The 17,767-nt window shown below is 44.4% G+C and overlaps 1 pseudogene across 1 annotated transcript; it reads right to left on the bottom strand.

Moving 5' to 3' along the window:
- Positions 1-4,872: 4,872 nt before the first annotated feature.
- On the bottom strand, positions 4,873-16,777 carry LOC110347813 (uncharacterized protein C10orf120-like; annotated as a pseudogene). Its single transcript, XR_015440442.1, has 5 exons — positions 15,125-16,777; positions 11,444-14,505; positions 9,898-10,099; positions 9,676-9,751; positions 4,873-9,189 (listed from the first exon to the last, which is right to left on the bottom strand). The product of XR_015440442.1 is annotated as an uncharacterized protein C10orf120-like (transcript).
- Between the last annotated feature and the right edge of the window lie 990 nt (positions 16,778-17,767).

The following is a 17,767-nucleotide window of genomic DNA, read 5'->3' as shown; positions in this document are numbered from 1 at the left end:
TCATGATAACACCAAGTGATGACACCAGGCCAACGTCAGGATCAGGCTGGCCATGAGAATGATGGGTGTGTGTGGGGGGGGATATTCCCAGGACTCTCAGGGTGACTTGCCAGATTCCTGGCCCAGTGATGAGGACAGGGATGGGCTAGCAGTAGTAATCACAAACACTCCCTTCAAGCAGGGCATCACTCTCAGGCATCGTTAACAGCTCCCTCCCTTCATGCCCAGTATTAGGCATGTCCCTGTGGCCAGCTGATTTTCCATTCTTTCCTTACTTATTCATTCAATGAATATTTATCAAATACCTATTGTGTGCCAGGAAGAAAATAAACAGATATAGATCAAAATTCCTGTCCTTGAGGTGTTTACACTCCAGTGGGACAAGGTACAATCAGAATAAACCTAGTGCACGCTATGTCCTATAGCATCAGAGCTATGGAGAACAGGACAGGACGAGGGAAGGGGTAGCTGGTGTTACCTTCGCTCCTCTCCCTTTATTCCCAGTAGCCACTTCAGTAGCTCAGGTCTTGGCAGTTTCTCCCTTGGGAGTGTTATAATCATTTCCCAGCTGGTCTAAAATGCCCCACCTCTCTCTCCTGGCTACTGGAACCTCAGGCCAGAATTGTTCTCCTAAAGTCCAACTCTGAGCTCACTCAAAAACCTTTCCTTAGGGCCGGGGATTTAGCTCAGTGGTTCCGGCGTCTGCCTTGCAAGCGCAAGGTCCCGAGTTCGATCCCCGGTACCAAAAAATAAAAACAACCTTTCCTTGATTCCCTGACTAATAAGACAAGGTGAAATAAAACTCTCGCACCCAATGCTCAGCTGCCCTTTGGGGTATGACCTCAGTTTCCTCTTCAGCACTTCCCTCTCCCATTTCTTTTTAGATTCCCACCAAACAGTTCTTCTAATGGGGACAACAGCCCTTACTTGTCTTCTTTTTCCTTCTCCTCTGGGTTCTGTCCTGGTCCCAACTCTTTTCTCGGTATCCTCTTCTCCCAGACCTGGTGGTGGCAGAAGTGGAGAAGCTGGGAAGTTCGCAGCGCAGGGGAGCTCTCAGAACCCTGCCATTGCTGCAGGGGTCTTCCTGGCCTTGGTCCTGGCTGTGGCAGCCTTCACACTGGGGAGGACACGCAGCACCAGTGGCTGTCTCCCAAGCACAGGGATGTGAAGCCAGGAGAATGTGCTCAGACCCTGCCCCCGTGTGCACAGGCAGCCTGAGATGATGGAAGAAGTGAGGGCACAGAACAGGGCACCCAGGAGCAGCCTGACTAAATCTCTCTTGGCCTGACTGTATGATGAGATGAGCTGAGGTGGCAGTGCAGTGAGGTGGGGCCCAGGCTTTTCCTGGATCCACAGCCTCCAGGCTGGACAGAATGGCACAGGTCAATGGCGGCAATGTCTACAATCCCACATGCAGCTGTGAGCCAGAAACTGATAGGAGCAGAACTTTCTCTAGACAAAATTTCTTTTCTGATCTTTTAGAAATCAGCTTCTTAGTCTGTAGTATGAATCTCAGCCTTTCCTTACAATAGGGCAAGCTAAATAAAGAATCTTTTTCCATGTAAGTGTCTTGCTTGGTCAGTGTTTCCAGAGGTTCACCTGTGACCTGGATCCCCTCAAATTAAGCAGACAGCTAGGGAGAGATGTCAGCTGGAATAATAAGAGGTGAGGGGCTCTGATTTTGGCCTCCAGAACCTCCTAGGGAGTGGCTAATGTGTCCTGATATCCTTGGGAGTGAGAAATCTTTAGCTGCTGTGGGATGCAGGATGTGCCCCTGAGCCCTTCCAGGGGTACAGAAGAACTAGGGATTGTGGGGTTATTTCATCGTTTCTCATTTTCCTGGCCATAATTGCCCACATTCACCCTTGCCACCAAGCTGGGTGGTCAAGGAAAGGTGGGAGGGCCACCCCACGGGGACAGGCCTGCCCTGAAAAGCAGTAGCAATGCAGTGAAATGCAGGCACCAGCATTTCAGCTCTGAGAAATGAATGCATTTCTCATAGCAATGCAGTGAAATGCAGGGCCAGCTCTGAGCAGATGTGGACCTGCTCAGAGCCCAGTGACGCTGTGTTGGGCCACACCCTCAGAGGAATGGAAGACCTACAGATACCATATCCCGTAGATGAGGAGAACAGCAAAGCCTGAATGCATGGTATGTGCCTATTTTGAGTTCTGTCCTGTTTCCTTCTGGGGACACACCTGCCTTCCAAGCAGCAGCATCACTTCCCATCACCATCCTTCTCCTGCCATCCCATCTGTGGAGGGCAGAGGGCGCTGCAGCTTAATATTAGTACCATTTTGTTTTGGGGAATTCATTACTGTACCTGATTTCTTTGGTTGCCAATAGCTGACCAGTACAAGAAGCTTTTCCATGTGTGTGTGTGTTTGTTTGTTGGTTTGTTTCTGTGTCACCGCTACCTTTCTTTTGCTTTAAGGAAACAATCTAATTCTTTTCTCCGAAAACAGACTAATAGTTTTCCTTTCTGCCCAGTTCCTACCACATGCCAAAGGTGGCCTCCCTTCAGCCCCTAAAGATGCTGTCCCCATCAGTCTGTCTGGCTCCAAGACACCTGAAGTGGCTAGCTTGGGGTTTTTTTCAGAGGGAAACTCACATCCTGAAAGTTTTGATGGCATCAGGTGGCTTCCAGGATGTGCTACTCAGGCAGTAGCACATCCTTCACCGGAAACTGTCATTTGCCTGAGGGCAAGATAAATTGAACCTCAGAGTCTCCTCCCAGTGGGCTGTATTGGACACATAGTATGGGTTGTGTGTGTTCTTGGAGAGGAGGCTCAGGTATGTGCTGACAGGGAGAGAAAATCATATTAGGGAGGCCATGGCAAGGAATGCTGTATGTTCAGAAATTTTGCAGGTGAGTTGTTAAACAGTCATTATAAAAAATTACATTTAGTGAATTATATCAAGAACAAAGGTAATAAATCCTAAAAATTCATTACTTTCTAATTATTTGACTCCATTTAACTGAGATCTTTGCCCCGGTTATTTACATACAACGTATCTGCCTGGTGGAAATACCATCTACTGCTGAATGACTACCCAGCTCTTCCCAACTCTCCATACATGGCACTGCCTTGTAGCATAAAATGACGATGAGAAAATATTTACATCATGCAAATCATGCTACAAATCAGGGATTCCCTCTTTTCAGACACTTTTAGTCAATATTTCCCAATACACGTGGCCCATAGTTCACTCGTAAGGGATCCATACTCTAGGAGAGCTTGGCAAAACCTTCAGTGGTTTGCCACTATGTTGAAATCTCCTTTCTTAGCATTACATCTTACGAGAAATACCTGTATCTTAGTAGATCCGGAATCTAATTTTACCTGGCCCAGGAGAGGCCTTAGCAAACTCCCCAGGATCTAAGGGAAGTCCAGGTAGGCCACAGTTGTGAGCTCCTGGGGAGGGGTAAGATATCCAGGTACAGGTTAGGGGCAGGTCAAGGACAGGGAGCAGAAGGTAGGGCTGTGGCATGGAAGACTTTGAGACTGCCCCTTATCTCCCTTCAACTAAGCCCAGGCCCAAATTTCCTCTCTTCCTCCTCTAAGCCATGCAAAACTCCTCAGCTCAGCCTTGGATCACTGACTTATTGTTACCTCCAGATAACAGTTCCCTTTCTCCTGGAACTCTGTATGTATGAGTGGCCAGGAATCTGTACTGTTTGTCCATGTTCTGAAATGAGGACCAGCATCCCAGCCAGATTAGAGGCACACATGGTGGAATCTTCCAGATGTTGAAGCTCCAAGAGTGAGTGGTGGACCCATGAAGAGCAAGGCCACCATGTGGAGTTATGACCCACGGCATTAAGCTCTAAGACTCACAGAGTTTTCAGTGAGCATCATACAGGGGTGAAAATTTTCAAAATTTGCTCCATCCTCATCTACAGCCTACTGGGATCTCTTTGAGGTCAAAGTAGCACTGAGCTTATTCAGGAAGGCATTCCTGTGATCTAGTGCAGTCAGCATCTCTCCTCAACCAACCTGCCTCTTCCCCCTGCACCCAGTACAATCTTCTCTATATAAGGCTGAAGGTGGCAAATGTTGGAGAACTGAGGGTTGGCCTGAGGTGTCAACTGATGGTGCTAAGCTCAGACTCTTCCTGCTTATGAGGGCTGGGAGTCTGAACGGGTAGGAGCTCACAAGCAGCACAGGATCAGACACCTCTCAGGACAGAGACCTGTGGTAGCTCTTGACATGGATCTTCCTCCCATATGAATGATTCTGCATGATGTTAGGAGAGAACAGAGTCAGTGGGAGGGATCAGGAAGCTGCTGGAAGTCTGGACCTGTAAGATCATAGTGAAAGCTCTCCTGTTAGGTTTGGTAGGGGACCTGGTTGATTCCTGTTGCATGGGAAGAGCCATCTGGTCATAAAATCTGTATCCCTCTCCACTGCTTTGATAATGGATTTTCATTTTCATTTCTATTCCTTCAATGACTTTGCTAGTAGGACCAACTTGAGCCTATTTATCTGGGACTTTCCCATTTTAGCTCTGAACGTTCCGTTTTCTGGATCCCCTCTGACAAATCAGGACGGCCGGTCACCCTAGACTCAGGACCAAGGCTGCAGGGCAGAGGTCCAGGCTGCACCAAATGCAGCAGAAGGAGACTGAGGCCAGATCCTTGGCCAAATGCGCAACACGCAAAAGTATCTGGGACCTTCCTTGATCATCCATATAGAGAAATTTTCAAGGCTACCCTTGACTCAGGTAGATGTCAGGGTCATTTTATTGATTTTGGTTCCTAGAGACAGACCCAGATGGATGGGAAGCTCTCAAGTTTTATTCAGGACTGGAGAGAGATCATGAGTTTCATAAGCATATGGCCGTGTGTGTGTGTGTGTGTGTGTGTGCGCGCGCTCGCGCGTGTGTGTGTGTGTGTGTGTACATGCGTACTGGTGCATTAGTCTGCTAGGGCTGCCACAGACTAAGTGGCTTAAACAACAAAACTTATATTACAACTCTGAAGCCTAGAATTCTAAGGTCAAGGTACAGATGGTGTTGATTTCTTCTGGCTTATATATGACTGCCTTCTTCCCATGTCTTAACATGGTCCTTCCTCTATGTATGTCTGTGTCCTAATCCCTGTTCTTGTAAAGACACGAGTCATATTAGATTTGGGGACACCCTCATGCCTCATTTAACCTTAATTGTTTTCCTTTTTGGGCATGGGATTGAACCCAGGACCTTTGCACTGAAAACTACATTCATAGCCCTTATTTTGAGACAGGGTTTTGCTAAATCACTAAATTCTGCAGGTTAAACTCAAATTTGTGATCTTCCCACCCCATCTCAGAGTTCTGGGATTATAGGCATGCACCACCACACCTGGCTCTTAATTATCTTCTTAAAGATTCTATCTTCAAAGACAATCACATTCTGAGGTATTTGGAGTAGGACTTCAGCATATGGATCTTTCATGGCATGGGACACGATACTGCTCATAACAACTGGAAAATGTCTTCAAGCATTGCTTGCAGCACTGAGTTAGGAATGTACATGGTTTATTCTACACAGTGTGGGCAGCCACGACAGCCTTTGCCCTGCTGAACAAATGGAAAAGGAAATGTCTTGGGGGCTGAGGGAGACCTGGTAGGTTGAGTGTCCCAAGACTCTGAAATTAAGGGAATTCTTCTCCAGGAAAAGATCCTTGGATGTGCAGGTTCTGGTCTAAGTCCTTTGTGAAGGGAAGTTTACCTCAAAGAGAAAAGAAGGAGTTTGGAGTTGTCTTCTCATTTCAGGAGGGCTAGAGGCCACAGCTGGGCTGCATCACCAAGGCTGTGGGCAGCAAGACCAACCTCAGAGAGTTTAGATGACCAGGCCTGGGTCTTGTTTTAGAATTTTTCTCATCGTTGTAAATAGTTTGTAAATATGTGGCCACTTCTTTCTGCAGGATGGAGGGGGAAATTGACACCATCCCTGGAGAAAAAGGCTGATGAATTAGAAGTGTTTCAGATTGAGTAAAATATAAAAATTGGTGTAAAGAAATAGAAAAAGACTTAGCTGTATTGTAAAGTAATTTTCAAATTTTGGCCTCACTTGAGGAACTTCTTTCTGTCAGCCTAGTGTGGTTGGGCATTTTGCAGTCTTTCTTGCACTCTGCTGTGATGATGAAGGAGATGAATCTCTAGTCATCTTAGACACCTCGCTTGATGTCTGGTGCAACTTCCAGCACTCAACATCAAGAAACAACAGATGAGCGCAAGGACCCGAGTTCAATCCCCGGTACCAAAAACAAAAAGCTCAGGTGCAAACAGAAGAGCAAGGTTCCCAAGGTCCAGAGAAGCTGGTGAAGCCCAAAGTGGTGAGCTAGGCTGAAGCTCAGGCAGCAGTGCTTGCTTGGTGTTCTGGGAAAGCTCCCTAGTCAGGCACTGAAGTGGACAGACCCAGCCAGTTAGCCAAGAGAGGCTGGTCAGTCTCACCGACCTCAGGGCCACACAGCCCAGTGCTCATCTCTGGCCAGATCTGCCCTCTCCACCATCACTGCAGCATAGTTCCATTGGCTCTGGACTATCGACCTGGGAAGGAGCCAAGCAAAGGCCCCTGTGAAACCACTGAGCCCACAAGAGTGGAAGGTGGGGAAGAGCCAGAGCAGAGGAAGTAGGGAGAGACAAAAGGAAGTGCATAATAAAATACCTCCCACTCCAAATGGGCCTGTAAATCAAAATTACACAATGTTTGGTGAATAACAGCCAGTGAAATCACTAATCAGATCAAATATTCACTCTGGATTTGTTTTGCAATTTTTCTATTGAGGTACAATTCAAATAGCATGAAATTAACCACTTTAAAACTATGGAATCACATGACATTTAGCACCTTTACAGTATTATGCATTCCTCTTCCCTTTCTAGTTTCACAAGTATTTTTAAATATGCCTAAATAAAACCCCCTACCCAGTCAGCAGTTATTCCCACTGTCTTCTCCAGGCCCTGGCAACCGCTGATCTGCTTTCTAGGTCAGTGAAGATACCTGTTCACTCCAGATTAACTTTAAGAAACATTCCTGCAAAGAATGCAATGGGAATGTTAAAGATGACCAAAGGTATTGTTGAAGGTATAACTTTAGTTTTTAAAAATTATTTTGAAATAATTTCAAATAAATGTTGGAGGAAGAGTACAAAGAAGAATACAAAGATTACACAAGTAATCATGCGCTCAAGACATCCTTCCTATTGTCCCGATGCAAAGTATTTGATTTCTTTTTTCTCAGTGTAAAGATCAGTAAAAGCAGAGAGTATCAATATGATACACCCTGAAATGCTGACTGCCTTGAAATTTCCTCTGTCTGATTATTCTGCCACCCTTAATCTCAGTGTCCCACAAAGTCTCAGGACACGAGCAACATGTAGACAAACTTTCTGCTACAGCATAAAACACATGGAAACACATGGTCTTGAGTCCAACTGCCAATGGAGTTTCTGTTCCAAACTGAAATTTCCTGAGCCTGGTCTTTACCATCTGCATTTTTATCACCATCTTCTGATCTTCAGAGCTCTGACCTGAATCTCCCATCAAGCTCAGTTCATAGCACTTTAGCATTTCTCTAGTCTGCATCTTCAAACCTTTCCAAACTCCTTCTGCAAACTGGATCCAAAGACTTCTAAACCACAGTTAGGTATAGTCACAGCAATGATTTCACTTTTGGTAGCAAAATCTCTGTCAGTCATTTTCTCATCACTGGGACACAATACCCAACACTCAAAACTTAAAGGAGGAGAGGTTTATTTTGCCCCATGGTTATGGTCCCTGACTCAGTTTCAGGAGTTTCACTCTATGTTCAATACAGAAATAGCCTGGCATAGTGAAGGAAAGCTGCTCATGCCATGGTTTCCTGAAAGCAGAGAGAGAAGGAAGGGGCCAGGGAGGGAGAGCACACCTTTCCGGGTCACACCCCCAGTGACCCGTCTCTTCTAATCATTCCCTGCCCTCTAACAGCAAGTCAGTTATAGCACCCTCCATGATTCAATCACCTGCCAAAATCCCCACCTATGAGCACATGGAACTTTGGCGACATTCTTGATCTAAACCATAATAACAACTAAGGCCAGGAGAACCACCCAGCTCAGCCCTGCCTGAATTGCTGACCCACAGAATTAGAACCTCAATTATTGTTTTAAGCCACTAAAATTGGGGATTTTTTTTTTATCAACAATAGGTAACTGATAGAGGTCCCAGAGGGAAAAAGAAGATGCAGAGGACTGCTCTCTGTTCGACTAGGTGAGATCAGGAAGGCCTGGGCTGTTAGTGAGGTTGAGATCTGAAAGTTCCAAGTTTCCAGAAACCGGGAAGCCTCAGCAACTGGGTGTTACTTTGAGGACACTAGAAGATAGGGCAGGGGAAGCCAAAGTATCCAAAGAGAGAGTTTGGAAGGAGCCTAGGGCACAAGGGACAGAAGAAATAAGGATGAGGACACTTGGGTACCCTGGGGGATAAATAAAACTTTAGTAATTATGAGGAGCAGCTTTACCCACGCACTCCTTGCAGGCATGCCCTTCTTGCAGGGGGTGGGTATTGATCACATCACTGGAGTAGATTTCCCGAGATATAAAATCCTGGTTCATGAGCATGAGGTCTCTGGGGAATTCAGCCACAGAAAGGAGATTTCGGTTTGTTAGGCCTGTGATGGACCGTTCCAGTGTCTCTATGGGGAAGAATGGTTTACGGTCATTTGGTTGGCATGGTAAACATCTTCTTGGTTCTTTTGACTTGAAAGCGACCTTCATTTTTATCTCTTGTCTTCTTGTGACTTTGCTCTCTTCCTCTTTTTTCTCCTCCTGCTTGAGATTGTCACAATAATCACTATCATCTTTTCTCACCTTGCCTTTTGCTGTTGGACCCAGAAACACTGACCCCCCGAGTCTTTCAGCATTGGAGGAAACCTGCTTACTTCCCAGGGCTCGAGCCAGCTGCATCCTTTCTACGTGCTTGCTGATGTTGATCTTCTCCCGCTGGGGCATTCTGAACTCCTCAGCAGGCATGATTATCTGTGCCATCCATACTTTTTTTTACAGGTTCACACACAGCACAAGGAGGGGAGGACTTTTTTTTAATATTCCATTGCCTGTTTGTAGTCTGGAGACAGCAACCGTAGTTCCCTCAGCATTTTTCGTTCTTCCTCTTGTTTAGAAGCCAAAAACCTTCTTGCGGCTATAGTATGAACACCCCCTAGACGCTGACAGTAGGAGGGAGGTTGTTAAAATCTTCATGCACAGAGGCAGAAAGAATTAGCTAGTGGTTGGTTCTACCTTCATTGCTGAGGACAATGTGAAACAGGGTGGACCTTCTGGGTCAGACAAGCCTGAGTTCAAATCCTGACTCTCCTCTTATGAACTATGAATTTGCGAGAATGTTACTGACTTTACAGAGCCATTTGAAGCCTCAACTAGACAAGGTCTAGGAGAGAGATGTGTGTAAGTTCAGGGCTCAAAAGAGGCCATTTCCATCATCTGTAATTACTTAGGGTTATAGTCCTAATTGGGACTTTTAAATAGGAGGGTACTGGCTTTTGCTGTGCAAGTGCAGAATCCGCCAGCAGACCCAGCCAACCAGAGTCCTGCTGGGGAGACTTCTTTACAGTCAGTGGGTATGGAATCTAGGGGCCCCCAGCTCACTGGTGGGCATCAAGAGGCCCTTCTAAGTGTGAACTCCAGACACTTACCAGGATCTCTTTTTCCAGAGGGGAATATTTTCCTAGGGCAATGTGTGGGTCTGATTTGTGGAATTTGGTCCATCCCCTGAAAGGGAGAGAGGTAGGTGGATTAGAGCTCTGGAGAGGGTCTTTCTAGTTGTCCCGTGCAGAGTGGGAAACCCGAGAGTGCAGCTTTCCAGTAAGCAGGCAGAGGTCACCTGTGCGTGGACTAGAAGCACCAGCCACACTCACCCCAATGATAACGCAGGTCCTAGGTCCTCTTAGCCACACGGAGAAGAAGCCTGATGTAAGTAGGAACAGTTGGTGCTAAGGATTCGGACTAACTTTCCATTCTTGTTTGATTTGCTCTTTTCAGTGTCCCTTTCTTTAGCCCTCTGTGTTCCAATCCTTGGACAGCCATTTTCCCATTCTCTGATCATGCTGTGGCCACAAGCTAGGACGAGAGGTGTTAGTGCCTGGAGTTTGTTTCTAAGACAGTTTAATGGAAACCCAAAGGACCATCACAGCATTTGCTGCATCATAACTGGCCCACCTGAGGGCTATTGTGAAGTCTGCAGGTAAGCCCTTAAGTGACTCACTGAGGGGAAGTGGGCACACCACGTTATCAGACTGGCAAGTTGGAGTCCAGGGAAGAGAAGGGTCAGAGAGTGTGTCTGGGAGGTTTTCTGACTTCTCAGTTCTTATGGGATGAAGAAAAAGACATTGTGGTTACCAAAAGACACCCCCTCCACGATTTTCTGCCTCTCTAGCCTTTGGTGCCTCATGCTTGATCAGTGCTGCTCGGGGAACAACCATTTAAGCAACTGCTCATGGTTGCCTTTGTCTGGAACACCTCTCTGCCCCTTGGCAACTCGTTTGTCTCTCAGGCCCAGTTGGATTGCTACCCATTCTGAAGACCTTGCTGAACAAAACACCCTTTGTCCGTTTTCTCACAGGACTCCTGTACTGTGCTGTGGTGCTTTGCCACAGGTTGATTTGATTGTCCAATGAGCCTGTCTCTCCCTCTAATGAAAGGAGGTACCAATGGCATCTTACTCTTTGCTATGTACTTGTTTAGCACAGGGCCTGGTAGAGAGCAGATGTTCAGTTTGCTGGCTCAATAAACAACTGAACTGGGTTCATGGTTAAAGTTGAGGTCAGAAATATTGCTGCTGGGAATGGATATTACCACAACTCCTGTTGAAGATGATTTGACAGTATATATCATAAATTACACTTACTCTTTGACCAAATTACAGCTGCAAAGTTAAATATATTCAAGGTTAGAGAATGCAGCCTTATTTAGGGTAACAAGCCTAATGATAAATTCACAGGTCAATTGGTGGAGGCTTGGCCAGAGAGTTATGCCAGTTATACACTGGAACACTGCATAGACACTTAGGACTGTGGGAATGAAAAAGATCAAGAAAGGCAGATCTGTTTATGTGGAACTGCATCCAAGAAGTAATGTTAAGTGCAAAAAGTAAGGTGAAAATGTATATAAATTGTAGACTACCTTTTTGTGCTGAAGAAGAAAAAATAAGCACGTATATTTATATTTGCAGAAAGAAAGTCTAGGATAATACACAAAAAACTAATAAAAACAATTACATGAGTAACATGCCAGCAGAGGAGGGAGTGGTAGGAATGAGCCCTTCACTGTGTATATTATTATATTGTCTCAAATTTAGAACATTGTAAATACATGTTTGAAAAAGAGAAATTAAAAAAGTAAAGAAGCAGCTTAGGGGGGAAGATTGCCATGCTGTCTCCGATAAATAATGGTCCTAAAACTTACCTGTGACCCTGCCAGAAGCCTATGATTTGTGGAAATATTTAGCTTCTGTCCAGCACCCAGACCCGTATCGCCATCTGAAATACAGAAGTGCTCCTCCTTCTAGGAGGCAAACTCAGTTACCTGGCCCAGCTGTGAACCTGGAAATCAGCAGGGGCCTCTGAAAAGTTCAGAAATCCCTCTTATACTGCAAGCACTGATTTTCCTGTTTGTTCCACTGGCATCTGCCAACTCAGAGGAGCCTTGAATAGCCACACACACCTGGAGCATTGCAGGCATTCAACAAATATTTGTGGAACAGCCACCGCTTCAGTGAATGATACATGAAGGAATGTTTTGTTCCCATCAAATCTTTGAAAAAATGTCCAGTAATACACTCATGGCATAATGTGATGTAGAATATGTAGTGTATGATCTTCATGCTGTAAATATACAAATACATAAGAAGGAAAAAGACTAGAAGGAAAAATGCAGGCACATCAGTGTCTACTTCAGCCTGTGGACATGCCAGGCTGATGGTATACCAGTAGTCTGATCAACTCCAGCTGTCTACATAGAGGAGTCAAGGCTCCATTACAACAGGTACAGTTAGGTAGATACGGCAGTTTCTTGATCTGATCATAAAAATGTCATGTATTTAAATGTCACAGTATACCCCATAAATAGGTACAATTACTATATGTCAACTGAAAATAAGATATATCTTTGAAATAAAAGTGTGCCATGGTCAGGTCTAGGTCTGTCAGACATCAGGGGAAGGGGGGTGAGAAAGGGCAGGTCTAGGAGGGATGTTGCCATGGCAACAGGTCTCAACATGATGGGAAAATCAATTTTTCTCACACCCAGTTCCACAGACTTCTGCTTTTTTCTCATTTCCTTGTCTCATTTTCTCTCTCTTTTTCCATTCCCAGGCTCTTTGCTTTTGTTTTATTTTAAAGATCTCTCCCCCAATTATTTTCACATTAAGTTTTATTTTTGATGTTTACCTAGTTTTGTCTTGATTTTTATTCATAGCTACCAGCTTCATCTGCTGTTTCATTTTCACATTTTCCTCTTTAATAGTTTTTCATTTTAAGCTTGTATCTTTTATTGTCATTTTTTTTGCTTCCAACAATTATCTTTCATCTGTGTTTTATCTATTTATCATACAGCATTTTAACACTTTTACCTGTTGTATCAGTCAGAGTTCTCCAGGGAAAATGGAAACAGTAAGAGAGATTTATTTTAAGGAATTGGCTCATGTGATTATGGAGGCAGATGAGTCCAAAACTCTGCAGGATGGGTCAGCAGGCCAGAGACCTGAGGAGGAGCCAGCATCCCAGTTCAAGTCCAAAAGCTGTCTGTTGGCAGAATTTCCTCCTGGTCGAGGGATGTCAATCTTTCCTACTATTGAGGCCTTCAAATGATTGGATGAGGCCCACCCACACGGTAGAGGGCAGTCTCCTTTACTCAAAGTCTGATTTAAATGTTAAACTTATCAAAAACACACTCACAGAAACATCCAGAATAACAGACCAGGCCAAATAGCTAGGCATGTCCAGCCAAGCTGACACATAAAATTAGTCACATCTACTTACATTTATTGGGTTTTTCAGGATTAGTGGAAATGTTTTTTATAATTTTTAAAAATCAGGCTATTAGATTGGATACATAATTTTACCCAAGTTTTGAACTATGTATTAATAGACTCATATGGTATGTATTCTTGGGTGTCTGCTTTTAAAAACGTTTTGAATATGCTGTTATTGATACATTTGTCTTCAGTTCTCTCATTTTCATTGTTGCTTAGCATGATTGTGTTATAATTCTTCGATCAGTGTTCTGTTGCTTTGAGAGATTTGTTTCTAGTTTGGGGGGCATTCTTGCACATGTCTCTTGGTTATAGGCAGGCTTTTTGGTTGGGTATATATCTAGCGGTGGAATGCTGGGTCAAGGTATGCATAGCTTCAATTTACTGGAAAATTCTCACCTCTGTTCCAAATGTCTCTACTAATTCACAGTCTGAAAAGTCACATTGGTACTCATTTTGTAAACCCAGATGCCTATGTTGTGGCACTCGTGTGGCTTTATTATGCATTTTTCTGGTTATAAATGAGGTTGAACATTTTTTATTAGATAGTGAGATTTCCTTTGTTGAATGTCTATTTAAATTTGTTGTTTGTTAACTTTCTGCTTCTATTTGATATGTAGGACTTCTCTATATATTCTTTTTGGCTAAATACATTGCAAATATTTGATCCTATTCTGTGACACGCCTATTTTCTTAAAACCGTCTATTGGTGAATGGAAGTTCTTATTGTATGCCAGTGGCACTTAATTTTTCAGTCTTTCCTTTTATGGTTAGTGTTTTTCATGTTTTGTTTAAAAAAATGGCTTTTACCTCAAGTAGGAATGATGCTCTCTCATATTTATACATGTATAATTAACTTTTCAATAATTTTAACACTATACTAAAATATATGTCAAAGATTAACTTTATTTTTTCAATTTAGTCTTCTTTAAATATAGTTTCCAATTTACTTTTATAATGGTTGTGAAACGTATGGGTATATTATACGCATGCGCGTGAGCACAGACCGCAAATGTTGGGCCGTCCCCTCTCCTCCACAGGTATTTGTGAAGCCATCGCGTGGGCTCTGGCTCCCCCTGATGGATTAAGGAACGACACTCAAGGGAGATTCCTCATGGACTAACAGGAGTTGGTGATGGTTAGGACCTCGGATTTGGGGCTGAAGAAAAGCGATTACTCTGAGGCGAGGGCAAAAGATGAAATCTGATACGGGACAATAAACGAAAAGAACCCAGCTGGACTAAAACGCAGAGTTTAGAGGGTAGGAGAGGGGCAACCTGTCCATGCCTGGATCACAGTACCCACTGGGGAAAGGTGGCGAGGGAGGGAGCGAGGCGGCCACTCAGTAAACCCACAGTGACGCTGTCCTCCCCACTGGACCGTGCGAAGTCAGAGGACTCCAACCCAGGACTCAAAGAAACTAAATCAGGACGGGTAAAATTTCATTGCCACATGCCATCGCTCTTGGCTCCAGAACCTGCATACGGTGAGACACCTGGGGAGAGAGAGGAGGTTCCCTCAACACAGACAATTTTAATAATTGTCTAATAATAACAATATTGATAATAACAATAACTAATAATAAAAAATAAACCGCCTATATCTTTCACATGCGTATGTGGAACAATCAGCGTTCTACCCACGATTGTTGGCCTCCCACAGACGGAGAGGATGCCTAGCAGTGCCTAGCGGAGAAGGGCAGAAGGAAGTGAAGGTCAGTTCTGCAACAAAATCAGAAAAACAACTCAGTGAGCAAGCGGGGCTTGGTAGCAGCACTCCGGGAGGAGGATCAACGGTGAGTTCGAGGCCAGCCTGAACTACATAGCGAGACCCTGTCTCAAAAAACTAAAACCGAAACCGAAAGCAAACAACGACAACAACAACAATAACAACAACAAAAACGCAGTGACTGCCTAGGGAAAGAGCGCCTTCTTGTGGTTTCTGTGGGCGGAGCGGAAACAGACAATGGTGATCAGAACCTGAGAGAGTAGCCTTGAGGCCCTGTAAGAAATAGGCAGGAAGAAAAAAATAATAAAAATTTTTAAAAATTTAAAAAAAGAAATAGGCAGGAAGAACAGGCGATCGGAAGACACCATGAAGTGGAAGATGCTTACCCTCCAAATCGAGGAGGATAATCGGATCCGCGAAGGCCTGCCGGAAGGCACGCTGGGGGCTCGAAACCTGGAGATGTGCTAGGGGGAGCCACAGTCCTCAGTCGGGTCCGCAGGAGGAAATTGCGGGCCGATGGAAATCAGACGCGACCTCAGTGAAGGGGGCGCTGTGTGAAAGACCTGGGTTACTGCTGTAACAGCTGTGCGAAGCTGTCTGTTGGTTTTCTTTTTCTTTCTATTCTTTGTTTTTAGTTTCTTACTCTTCTTTAAGATTCTTCTTTATTGGTATTAGATGATTACAGTACTTTAAGTTTCACGGGTTTCCCGTTAAACCTGCTCTCTCATTTAGTGTGCCTTCTCTCCTACCAACTCTTCCTGGTTATTCTTAGTCTTTCCCTACCCCTCACTATCTCATCTTCTTTTTCTTTTTCTTTTTTTCTTTTGAGATACTGTCTCACAGTTCAGTTCAGAGTGGCCTTGACATCACTTGGTAGCCCAAGCTGTCCTCCGACTCACAGCCATCCTCCTGCCTCAGCTTCCTGCATGCTGGAATACAGGTGTACAGCCTCGCCTTCTTGTCCCCCTCCCCCCATCTAAGGACATAAATAGGAGATTGTAAAAGTGCATTAGAGAATAAGAATTAACCAGTGCTATAATAAACAGTGTCATTTAAGGTCGTATCAGGGCAGTCCTTAACAAAACTGGGCTTAGAGGGACCAAACAAAACTACCAACAAACATAGTAACAGGTGCCAGCAATCTCGGTCTTCTTCATTCTCTAAATACATTGCCACCACCTCTTAACTTCACAAATACTCTCCCAGTGCCCCTTACACCAGATCTTTACCTCAGTTATAAAGTATCTCCAACAGTCTGACTTCCTGTTTTTATAACCATTGACAGATCTCTCATCTTCCTCTCTTCACATTGACGTAGCCCCTTGCATTTATGCTTCCTCTCCACATGCTCACACTTCATGCATCCCAGTACAATGCAGTTTGGAAAGGACATTGACCAAAGAGTGAAATCATCAAATCAGCTTTTAATGTTTATGATTCACAAAAAGCCCGCAGTCTCCCAACTCTCCCAAAGCAGATCCAAGGAGCAACAATGGAGAAGAAAACAAACATCAGGTAGCATGGCTTTATGAGATGATTAAAGAATACCTAAAGAAATTCAGTGAGCCCAAACAGGAAAGGACCTGGTCGCAGAAGAAATCAAGGAAGAAATAAGACAGTTCCAAGAATTAAACAATAATGCCAATAAAACATAACAGAACTGTGGAACACAATGAAAGCAGTCGTAAGAAAGAAATTTATAGTTGTGAATGCCCACCTTAGAAAAACACGGTGAGCCTAAGGGAATAACCTAATGATGTACTGTAGGACCAGAGCGCCTCCATTCCGCTAAGATCAGCCATTCCCCTAGTCTCCCTTATACTCATAAATTAATGGTTAAAATGTGCTTGCTCTAGGTCAATAGATAAAATCTGGGCACGAAGCAAAGTTCCTAAGTAAATTACCCAACCCTCTGTTTGCCCGGAAAACGAACGTTCCTGGGCCCACTATCTGTAAAATAATCTATCAGTGTGTCTGCTGACTATCAGTACGTGACAGTCGACCACTAACCTTTGTTCCTTCTTCCCATAAGATCGACATGTAACCGCCCCCCCCCCCAGTCGTTCGCGGTCTTGGCCCGATGGGCCTGGCCAATCAAAAGTGTACACCCCATACTTGCTAAATGTCAACCAATCGTGTAACTACTAAGTGGAAAATCCCCAAACCTTGCTGTAACCACGATAAAAACCCTGCTGATTTGAAATTCGGGGCTCTCAATCCTGACCCGCTGTGTCGGCGACGGTTGAGAGTCCCTGCTCGAGCTTGAATAAACGCCCCTTGTGTGTTTGCATCGGAATCGGCTCCTTGGTGGTCTTCGGGGTCCTCGCGATCTGGGCACAACAGTACCTCAAGGTCTTAGAAAAACAAGAACAACCCAAACCCAAAACCGGTGCAAGGAAGAAAATTATGAAGATCAGAGCAGTGAATCAGTGAATTGAAGAGTTGGTTGTTTGAAAAAATAGACAAACCCTGAGCTAGTCTTACAAAAAAAGGGAAAGAAAACACCTAAATCGATGCAATTAGAAATGAAAAAGGTGAGATCACAGTGGGTACCACTGAAATCCATGATCAGCAACTACTTCACAAAACTGTATGCCAGTAAATTGGAGAACTCAGAAGGAATGGATGGATTCCTAGATACATGTGAATTACGAAAACTGAATCAAGAAGATTTAAAACCATTGAATAATCCAATAATGGGCAATGAAATTGAAGCAGGAGTAAAAAAACCTAACAATTAAGAAAAGCCCAGGTCAGGGGAGGGTGGGCCGAGAAGGTGGGCTTTCCACACTCAGGAAGCAACAAAGGGAGAGAGAGCCAGAGTACACTGGTGAGCTTGAGAACTGAAAGCGATTTGGTTTGCAGGAGAGGGAGTATGGGGCATGGTAGGGGAAGAGGCCCCCAAAAGGGGCAAAACAGAAGACCCTCTTAAACTATGATGAAGAGTTGGTGCTTTTTCCTGTGGGTGAGCAAGACTTACCTAACCGAAGTAAGGAGGTGATAGGTTATATATTTTAATTTTTTTTAAC

This window comes from Heterocephalus glaber, unplaced genomic scaffold, assembly GCF_053883595.1.
Source record: "Heterocephalus glaber isolate CG9 unplaced genomic scaffold, H.glaber_assembly_v1.0 deba00001497, whole genome shotgun sequence".
NCBI lineage: Eukaryota > Metazoa > Chordata > Mammalia > Rodentia > Bathyergidae > Heterocephalus > Heterocephalus glaber.
The sequence above is the reverse complement of the archived record's forward strand: the minus strand, read 5'-3'. Positions and strand labels throughout refer to the sequence as shown.